Below are 11696 nucleotides of genomic sequence, written 5' to 3'. Positions count from 1 at the left end.
CACCGGCCAGTCACCATTTCAGGTCAGTCATGGATACCAACCACCACTTTTCCCCGCAGATGAAAAGGAGATAGCAGTCAAGACCATCAACCAACACATCCGTCGCTGTCAAAGGATTTGGAAAGAAACCATCACCACCCTCAACAAATCATCAGAGACCACCAAACTTTTTGCCGACTCCAGGAGACGTCCCGCTCCCGAGTACGCCATCGGACAGGAGGTATGGCTGTCCACCCGAGACATTCCCCTCAAGGGAATGTCTCGGAAACTGTCTCCCAGATTCATCGGTCCATTTAAGGTTTCCCAGGTCATCAGTCCCTCCGCAGTCCGTCTCCAGTTACCTCCGAGTCTTCGCATCCACCCCACCTTTCATGTTTCTCAGGTCAAGCCCGTAGTCTCTAGCCCTCTGTGCCCGCCATCCGACTCCCCACCACCCGCCCTGGAAGTCGATGGCCACCCGGCTTTTACCGTCCGTCGCATCGTGGACTCCCGTCGACGAGGTCGCGGCTGGCAGTACCTCGTCGACTGGGAGGGCTACGGACCTGAAGACCGTCAGTGGGTTCCCGGCTCTTACATCCTCGATCCTTCCCTGATCGAGGAGTATGAGCGTTCCTGCCCATCTACTTCCTCCGGACCGCCAAGGGGCGGTCGTTGAGGGGGGGGGTACTGTTGGAAGCTGGAGAAGTACCTCTCTTCTCCAGCAGAGTCCGCCGTGGATCCTCCTGAGCAGAGCCCTCTGCACAGCTGCTGCTCGTTACCATCATCAGGAGGACCCTCTACTTAAGCTGTCTTCAGACCTTGCCTCAACGCCGCAGTGTTGAGCCAGTTGGTTAGCACCTAAGCCCTGAACCTCTGAGAACTTTGCTTGCTCTGAGATCCTGACAGGATCCTAATCTTGTCTCTGTTTTTCCAGGAAAATCTGATTCTCCTTCGTGAAGCTCTGGAAGAGCTTAACCCACCGAGCCTGCCCTCAGAGCCAAACCTGAAGACTTCCCCTGGATTCTCTTGCAGCTCTGGACCAAGAGCTGGAGATCCTAAGTCAAGGTCAGCTACCTTTCAGAAGCAAGACGCTGAAGCAGCTAACGGACTCAGCTAATCAGACTCTCTCCAGTTCCAACAACCTTCCTCTCCAAGATCCATTCAAGGACCCACAAGGTACAAACCAGAGACTATCAAAGGACAAATCGCTAAGAGCCCAGCTAACTAACTGTCTTCCTCACAGACTCCGGTGAACCCGTTGCCCAGGACCATACCAGAACATACTACCATTGGATTGTATTCAATAAACTCTGTTAACTTTTCATCTGTTTCCTGTGTCGTGGTGTTCTGCATAATTGGGTCACATTCGTGTACCGATCATGACACCTCCAATTCTGAAAGATTTACTAGTAATGTGGATTGTTATGCCACAGTTTGAGAATCTAAAATTGTGGTCTATTCGTGAAAAGAAGAAGCATTTTTATTGCTTTTAAACATCCCGAAAAACTAGAATAAGAATAGTGAGATAGAGCTCTTCAATATGAGGTATTGGAATTTCCTTAATAAAGGAGAGAGTCAGATGCTTTGATCACTGGGACTAAAAGAAACTACACTTTGTTTTAGTTCACATTGGTTCTGATTTGTCACATAAAGTTTTCAGTGCTTAACATAATGTTTTTTTCACAGAGGAGTAGGGTCGGTTCCAGAGGTGCAGTTTAACCAAGAACCATCAAATATACAACTATAGTAACAATCTCTAATAATGTTAACCTACAGGGACTTTTTTGAACCAATGAGATCTTCTTTTGTGTTTTTTCCTAAAGATTTAGCAGGAGCAAACACTGAATACTATGCAGTGTTTCTTGTTTTTTGAACAAAAATTAATTGAGACAACTAGACAGATCACGAACAAAACTTTGAAAAAGGTGGACTACTTTTTTCATTTTTGATACAGGTGTGCTAGACTGCACAGCGATTAAAGTATAACACCCCTCTGAAGCACATCAAACACATTTTGTTAAAGGAAAACTCCAACGTTCAGGTAAGGATGAGTTATGGATAGGCCTGTCAAGTGCATAAATGTATTATGTTAAATACATCATCTGAATGTGTCTCATTGTTTCTAAACCTGTTCCTTATGGACCCCTTCTTTAAAAAGTCTCCCTTTGTTTAAATTAATGGGCAGATTTCCTACCAGTGTGAATTCTGGGATTATAAGAATCGTGCAAAAAAAGGGATGATTAACAAAAATTGCTATAGAGAGCAAAAACATACACTACTACACCACAGAGACTGAACGCTAAGATAAATAACAAATAGATAAATTGAGAAACTTCAACTTTAATGATGTATAATGGTTAATTAGTGGAATACTGATGCTTATATAAGCATTCAGCTTTTGTCAATCTATATTTAGAACATAACAGAACTGGAATTAGGTAAAACAACTAGCCTTAAATGAAACGTAATCCTCTGATGAGGTTCTCTAAATCCCACACCAGATTTTTGGCTGACCAACAATGATGAGCAGCATTTCTGAGTGACTATCTGTGGCCTAATTTTAGCATTCAAAGTATTTTGATCTCATGTTGGAGTAAAACTTTAGTTCGCCAAAGTTTTCTATTAAACCCCTAAAAATGTCTGCTGATGGTTTGACTCCACCCTTGGAAATCCTGCCATACGCATGGGCCAATCGTTAATTAGCTTCATACTGACACAGAATGATTGCCAGTTTTTGCTATATCTCAGTTTTTCCCACAGATCTATTCTCTCTGAACTCATGTTGACAGGATTTTAGTTTTTTCTCCTGTTATGTTCCACTATCTATCTATGTGCCTTTTTCCTACATGGGGCAACTTCTCCCTTTTCTGTGCAGGTAATTTATTTTTACAGATTTTGTTTGAATATTGTATAGTGTCTCAATTATTTTACCTGCAAAATTATTCCAGTGTTCTATTGAAATCAAAGTCGGATTTATTTACGCCAATGCCTAACGTAGGAATGCTCTTTTTAAGGTTAAAAGGGAAAATTCTGTGTAATTCTTGTTCTTTATATAACGCTAATGACGATAAATATTGTCTCAACACATACAGACAGATTCCAACTCAGTTACATGCATTCAAAATGTGTCCTGGTTATCAAACAATACAGTCAAGTTCATTTTATTTAAGTGGTTAAAAGTTTTCTATTAAAGCATCAGCCATTAGTGATCACCTATATCAGCTTAATGATTCACTCGCTCCAGGATAAACTCCTACATCCAACGGCACTGTTGCCCTTTAATGTAAATACAAACATGTTGAATTATGATTATGTAAATCATGTAGGTAGACAACAAATTCATTTTCTGGATATATACCTTGGATAGTTTTTTTGGAGAGCTTCAAATCTTGCCTCATCGGCTCCAGTCATGCTTCTAGCGCCTCCCCTGGCCCTGGCTACACGGCAACCCTCTTTCCCCTCTTCCTTGCCCTCTTGCTCTCTTAATGCCGTAGTCAAGATTTGGACTCTGTAAATGGGGGATATATATGAGTCCAACCAACATGATGTGGCTATCAGACTAAATATTACTACAATTTCTTAGTCTGTTATATCACTATGCTAAGCAGCTCAGAAAAACATGACGACGATGTGGAATAAATAACAATTATATTCACTCTCTAAGACGTATATAAAATCTATATCTCACACAGACTAATAAAATATTACTTAAAAACTTATCAATGTTATGTAAACAAACCTGATCATCACTGGACATGAAATATGCTGCCTCTATATTGTTGAAGGGGAGAAGTGGATGGATTAAATAAATACCATAATATAAGGAAAGCTGACTAGCAGGAAAAAATAAATCACCATAGCAACTTATTTGCTTCCGCTTTGCTGAAACCAAGTTGAGGCTTAATTAGGCAAAATATCTACTAAATCCTAATTCCTTTTCTTCATTTCATGAATTAGGCATCAGGTCAGAGGGGTTTTCCCTTCTAATACAAACGTCTGCATTTTCTTCTTTGCTTTGGTGTCTGGCAAGCCTCTCTTACAAACACTCACTCAAGCATAGCTTTGTTAATTGTACACACCACAAACCTATCAAATTAAATTTGCACACAAAACCTAACTACGTTATTACTTGGCTCAGTGTTCACCCGCTTAATTAATTGAATTAGGCAGCAGACGTACGTCATCCTAATCAGAACGTGTGTGCCATATCTGGCAGCTTCATCTGTAACCACTGCTGCTCAGCAAAGTGTGAAGGGTAAGATGGGATAATGACATTTTAATTCTGGTTCTCTTGGCCTCTCACTCATCTTGAAATAAAACATTTTCATAATCATCTCTTTAGCACTTGTGCAGATTTTGATGATGCAGAGAGAGGCATAAAATCCAGAAGCTAACTTTGTCTGTTTACTTATGAAATGAATTTTAAAAAACTCTTTCCGTTATGTCAATGTTTATAAATTGATCAAACTCATAAACTATTAAAATCAATCTGAAGAGTTAATATTTTTCCTTTTCATCTTGCTATACAGATTATAATAAGATAGAGCCTCAAGAATTCATGTTAAATTCATTCAATCATAATAATTCTAGCCTTAAAATTACTGATTAAAAAATAATGAATAGCTGGAAATGAACACTCAGTCAGATCAGCTAATAACCACAAAGAAGAATCTACCACCACTGGGAAAAGTGATCAACTCCTATAAGCTCTATTTAATGGCCTCTGGTAAAAGATTTGTAAAACTCACTGAAATAAGATCTTTTTTTATAAATGTACCACAAATATTACTCTAATAACGATACAATGAAAGGCTTTTCCACTTCTCTCATTGGAATCACATTAATTTTACTTAACTAGTCACGGCTTTCACATTCAAAGTTTGACTTATTCAACAGTTAATATACAGTCATGCAAAAAGAAAAATCTGTTTGTATTCTTCAGTATTTTATCTGTAGAACAAGATGATGAAGGAAACAATGATGGGTAAATAGTTTTATTTTATATTATTTAAGTTTGATTGTGGATCATTTTTAATTTTTCTGTATCTTTAATGTAAATTACGGTAGGATTATTAAATCCTATTGAAACTCTGATTGGTTTCATATATGAGAAAATTTCATGTGTGCAATCAGATAAATGGACAATAACCAAGAAAATCAAAACTACTAGGCATACTGTGTTAGATTCTAATCCAGATCCAATGTTCATTCACTCGATTACACTTTAAATGAGGCGGTGTGTTAAACATATTTTACAAATAACATAATGCATCTCGCAAAAAATTGAGGACAGTTTTTAACAGAATCTTCAAGTGAGCTAAAACATTAAATTGTAGAAAATAAAACAGCATTTAAATAAAGTGAAATCCACACCCCTCTCTTAAGAGCTTTTGTAATAATTAGATATGAATCTATATTTCTAAAGCTGTAAACTGATAATAAATCTAACATTTAGAGATCAAATCTTTATTTGGAAGCCTTATGGACAGAGCTTCTTCTAGGGTGAATTTATTTGTCTCTCCTTGGGACATTTTTCTTTTAATTATCTCTTGTTCCATCTCCTTTGTTTCATCAATTTTCATCAAGCTTCAAAGAGAAAAATCATACCGGTATGTAATGCAGCAGCAGTTTTCAGCTGTCATCAGGCAAAGGCAGAACAGGCAGAGACTCAGAGGTTCCCAGAGCCCCTGTTCCTTTTTCATTATACCTTGATGTCTGTGCTTTCATCACAACCTCGACCAACAAATATAATCTGAAGTCAATGGGGTGGCTGCATGGGAAGTCTTTACTGAATGGCCAGTGGGTTTGAAAATCCATTTGATCTGCCGGGCATTGAGGCGTTGGACAGCATGTTGATCATAGAAGTGAACGTAGAAACTGTCAAGGGAAGGATAAATATGTGAATATGTGCATTGGTGCTGGAACAAACTCGTCAACTAACAAGTTCTTTAACATTTCTTATATTGGAAAACAAAATTTTCCATAGTAAATGAACACATCATAACAACACTAATACTTACACAACAGATTTTGGTAAGTTGGTCACATTACTTAAAAAAGTAACCTTGTTAGAGATGCTCTTACGTCCAAAAACTAAGTCTTACTATCTCAGCTAATACACAGATCAAAGTAATCAGTTACTATTCAGAGTAACTTTGATTATCTAAAATGCTTATTACCGTCATTTAAATAACTTTCTGGTTATCATTACTTTAGATGCAACAGTTATCAAATACTAAATGTTTAATATTAATTCATTGCTTATTAAATAAAAAAGACTAAATACTCACTAATCTCCACTAATGTAGTAAATGTGGGGCAACAATTTAGTTAAGACACCTCTAAGTTCTTATATATTTGTGTATATTGTTGTTATTATGTTATATTGTGGTTATAACATTACTTTCCTTAATGTGTCTAACACTGAAAAAAATATGCTTTTTTAAGCACTATTGCAAAAAGAAATTATACTTTGTTAAAAATTAAACAACTGTTTTAGAATTTAAGTATACCACTGAAGATTTAAAGAGTAATGTAAAAGGCAAATACTTGTAAGTCAGTGTAAGGGAAAGGTGAGACAATGGGATGTGCTTCATTAGGTCAGAGATGCTTGTAACCAACATGGAGAATTACTTTGTTCTTAAACATAATCAAAGCAAATCTCAGGAACATTTAGACTTAGACCTTACTAAACATAAAATAGTGATTATACCTTCATCTTAGGTACCCTATCATCAAATATGGGAGACTCTTTGCCATCATCTTGCCTCTTTTTATGTTAGTATTATTTTGTGTGTGTATGAACATCCTCTACCTTGAGCCTCCTCAGAAAGTCAGCAACATGCATGTCTGTCTCACAGGACTCTCCACTCCACTAGAAACAAAACAATAACACAGTTCTCTCTAGCAGCAGAGAGCTGCATTTGTGAGAACTCTCTTTAATTGCTTGAAGCCATGTTATATTACATGTAATGTAACAGCACGACCAAAAGGTGAAATTGAATTAGTGAGATCACTCAGTTAATAAAAAAAAAAAAGAAACACTGTTAGCAATGCAGTTTTTAATTGATCCTGTTTCTGTCAAAAATGTTTACAAGTGGTGGCCTAGTGGTTTGGGCATAGTACTTGGAATCCTGAGGTTTTGAGTTTGAGGCCCATTCCTACAAACTGCCAGTCTGGGTCTCCGACCAAGACCCTTAACCCCACACAGCTCCCCAGGCGCCGCACAATGGCAGCCCACATCCCCTTTGGGATGGGTCAAATTCAGAGATACATTCTCCAATGTGAAATCAATAAAGATCAATTATTATTAATGACATAAAAAGGTTTGTCAAAATGTAATTGGCTCGGTCATGCTTGTGGTTAGTTTGCACGACCCATGTATGGAATCCTTAGTCCTCAACATGGCCAACCTGGGTTTGAATGCGGTCTGTGGTCTGTAGCATGTCTCTCCCCTCTCTCGTACCACTTTTTCTGTCAGCCTACTGTACAATAACAATACCTAATACCTCAAAAGACAAAAACAAAAAGAATGTACTGGCTCGAATTAAGAAATTAACTCAGTCTTTTTCTCAGCACTGAACTGGGAGATTTCAAACCGGTAAAGTGAATTGACCTCAGCTGTGATAAACAGAGCATTTAGAACTGACAAGACAACTACAGACAGTCCATTATCTGAGGGCATGTGAATACAGTGCCTTGCAAAAGTATTCGGCCCCCTTGAACTCTTTCGACCTTTTGCCACATTTCATGCTTGAAACATAAAGTTATAAAAAATATATATTTGTGAAGAATTAACAAGTGGCACACAATCATGAAGTGGAACAAGATTTATTGGACATTTTAAACTTTTTGAACAATTAATAAAATAGGAAAAATTGGGTGATTAAAATTATTCAGCCCTTTCGACTTAATACTTTGTAGCGCCACCTTTTGCTGCGAGTTCAGCTGCAAGTCATTGGGGTATGTCTCTATCAGTTTTGCACGTTGAGAAACTGAAATTTTTGACCATCTTTCTTTTTTTTTGAGGTTGGATGGAAGGTGTGAATAGCAGTTTTCAGGTCTTTCCACAGATTCGGAATTAGATTAAGGTCTGGACTTTGACTTGGCCATTCCAACGCCTGAATGTTTTTTTTTTTTTTTTTTTTTTTGTGAACTATTCCATTTTAGATGTTGCTCTATGTTTTGGATCTTTATCTTGTTGGAAGATAAATCTCCGTCCCATTCTCAGATCTTTTGCAAACTCCAACAGGTTTTCTACCAGAATGGTTCTGCATTTGGCTCCATCCATCTTCCCTGTCCCAAACCATGATGCTGCCACCATCATGTTTGACAGTGGGAATGGTGTCTTCAAGGTGATGAGCTGTGTTACTTTTCGGCCAAACATAAAACTTTGCATTTTTGCAAAACGGTTTGATTTTAGTTTCATCTAATCAGGGCACCATCTTCCACATGTTTGCTGTGTCTCCCTGGTGGCTTATGGCGAACTTTAAGTTATACTTTTTATGGATATATTTAAGAAATGGCTTTCTTCCAACTGCATGATAGGAAGCATACAGACTCTTTTACCATAATCCTTCCTTACTACTAGCGCTATTCAGACAGCACTTATCATGGCATTTACTGTTGCCCTTCTGCTTTTGCTAAAGAGTGCGGACCGATTTTCATTATTTGGATCAAACCTAACAGCCGATCTGTTCATCTGCCTAACTTCTTAGCGCTTGGCAGATTCATTAGAAGAAACAGCTTTGATAAGAAACCTGCACCTTCATCAGGATAAAATAGTAAATAATACTTAATAATGATCTACCATTCTCATCAATAATCTTAAAAGAACTCTTTCAAATGGGCTGTACGACTATGGACACCACACTGATCTGTTTTAGTCATGCCTCATCCTATGACTGAAAAATCACTGGTGAAACCACTTCACTAATAGTTCATTAAGCAGAACTTGCTACTATTTTATAGGCCTATCCTATTTTATTTCCCCCTATATTGTGACTTATACCTATAGATAAAACTCGCACATGATCTGGATCATTACCAAATTTAAATTGTTGTTGCCAATTTATAATAAAGGCACTGTGTGTGTTTGCAGCCTCTGGTGTTTGTTCTGCTTTCTTGTTTGATCAGCCTATCAAGACATCCGGCAAGGCATGGCTCATCTTTCCAGTGTTCCTGTCTTCAGTACAATACTTGTGGACTTTTTTTAGTCGGATGCCGAAGCTTTATATTTAGGCTTTATATTCTCATTTTAATTTATTTTGAGCAGAGTTATTGATCATTTTTAAGTCAAAATATTTTTGATGATTATTCAAAATGTTGTGTGTTCATTAAAAAATACAGAATATAGCTGTGTTTTGTCAGTTTTCGCCTTTTATTTATTCAGTTTGATAACTTGATTTACTGTATTTAATGAGTTGATTAGTTTTTTTTTAGTTTAGTGCAAAAAATTACAATAGGTGCCTTTTCTTTGCTTAAGCTCCTCCCCTCCAAAGCGTCTGTGCTTGTAGCTGTAAGCAAGCATTGGATTTCAGAAAATGGGAATATGACCCACCTCTTGTATTGATATAAACCTCACTTGAGAGTCGGTTCATACACACTGACCTTAGCTGCCACAGAGAGCATGGAGTTGATAGTGTTACACATCACCCTCACCACTGTCATCTTGTAATCATACACTTTGAATATTAAATCCTTCCTCCCTCCATCTTTTCCTTGCATCGAACATCCGGGTTTGATCCCTTGCTGCCTCCTTTCTTCTCTGTTGGGATGTTTTTTCTTTTGCCTATACATCATCGGGTATAGATTTGAATTACACAGTCATATATCACTTTATATAGTGATACAAAATAAGATAATAAAGACCATATGGGAAGATGGGTAAGAAATTTCCTCTTTGAAAGTACAGCATAGATGTTTTTAACTCCTTTATTATATGACATTGGCTTGGAAGTACCTCACAGACATTTTGAAAGGACATGCTAAGCATTTCAAAATAAGATATGACTGAAAGAATTAGTTTAAGTAAAATCTGACAAGTTTTTAAACAGATAGGTGCCTAATAATACCCTCCCATCTCAAAATATAAATTAGAAAAATCATATTGTTTGTATAAAATAATGAAAATAGATTTTTTTTTTATATATAAACAAGATGTGGTTTGTATCCAGAGAGCAACAAGCTTATCTGATCATGCTGCTGACACCCGTATGTGTTGAAGCTTTCATTTCAAGACAGACACCGAGCTGCGTGGCTCACACTAATTGGGTGCATCTCAATTGCATCAAATCAAAATGCCAGCAGAGGAGCTTGGTTTGGTGTCTCGGCTGCTGTCAAACAGGCTGTTCACTGAATGACAGAACACCTGCTATCTTTGGAAGGAGGTCCACAGAGTACAGGCAAGTAGAGCTTACTGTGCAGGATCCACATAAGTACCGTGTCAAACGCGTCAGTGTAACAGGAGAGGAAGGCAAAATATCAGTTCTTACAGAAGACGATAAAGAGTTACAAAAGTTTGGGATTTTGAAGTTGAACTGGCTTGATGATAAATTATTTCATTTCAGGGATGGTTTATATCTATTTCAGGCAGGGTACTGAAGAACTTTTTGGGTACTGAAAGATGACGGAGAAGCGGAGAGAACCAGAATTAAATCTGGGGCTTAGAGCCACTGTTAGGAATTGTTTATAGCCATGGGAGATTTTAAAGAAAAAAAAAAAGTTAAAATTGTTCTCAGAAATGTCTCAAAAAAAAAAAAAAAAAAAAAAATAGCAATTTCAAATTTTCTTTTAACTGCTTTCATTGGCATTACATTATTGAAACCATCTCTCCAACCCATATACCAGATTTCTGCATATGGATATTTGTAGTATTTTAAGTATTTGTCTTAATGATGAATTATGAGCGCCATGTAAAGTTGGGCATTTCAAAACATGACTTCAAACACTTCAAATGGATTAATAATTTTAGGCTTAACTATGATGTAAACATCAGTTAATTAATTATAAAATGATGCCAAAACTAACCTTAAGAGGTGATGGCAGTATCAAGATGAGGGGATACTTATCAGAATGGAAAGAGGTGAAACATTTAGAACGAATCTTTGCTTTCATAAATAACTAGGCTTAGTAATTAATGGTGTTAAGAATATAATCGTTTTAAACAGGATTACCAAATTGCAGGTAATGTTACATTTTATGAGTAAGGGACCTAGCTTTTCGCTCCAGCACATCAGGTGGTGGTAATACCCTCCATACTAGAAGTGAGAATTTTCCCTCCTAACAATGTAGTCCCAAAACAAACTCTGGACAAGAGGGTTGTTAAAAAATAAGTAAATAAATGAAATCCTGAAGCCTAACATGTATATGCTTGTGGTTAGAGCAGAGCATGATTAGAATTTTTAGGGGAAAATACAAACATTTTATTTCAGCCAAACTCTACAACCCTACCGGTGAGTTGAAAGCATCTTGTTTGAATGTCGAACTTTGAATTTTGCTGTTTGAGTCAGAATGAGGTACTGACTTTTACTTAAAATATATCGCATCATTTCCACTGTTCCTGAGGAAAAAAACCCAAACAAGAATATTGGCACCATTTAGGAATATATTAGCACTGCTTCAGTTTAATTCAGACCATCTGCAGCAAAGACAAAGTGATAAAGTACTTTTGACTGAATGTGCAGAAAATAAAAATAAAAGTGAGAGCTTAATTGAAG

This window comes from Cyprinodon tularosa, unplaced genomic scaffold, assembly GCF_016077235.1.
Source record: "Cyprinodon tularosa strain WSP-4 unplaced genomic scaffold, ASM1607723v1 ctg287, whole genome shotgun sequence".
Taxonomy (NCBI): Eukaryota; Metazoa; Chordata; class Actinopteri; order Cyprinodontiformes; family Cyprinodontidae; genus Cyprinodon; species Cyprinodon tularosa.
The sequence above is the reverse complement of the archived record's forward strand: the minus strand, read 5'-3'. Positions refer to the sequence as shown.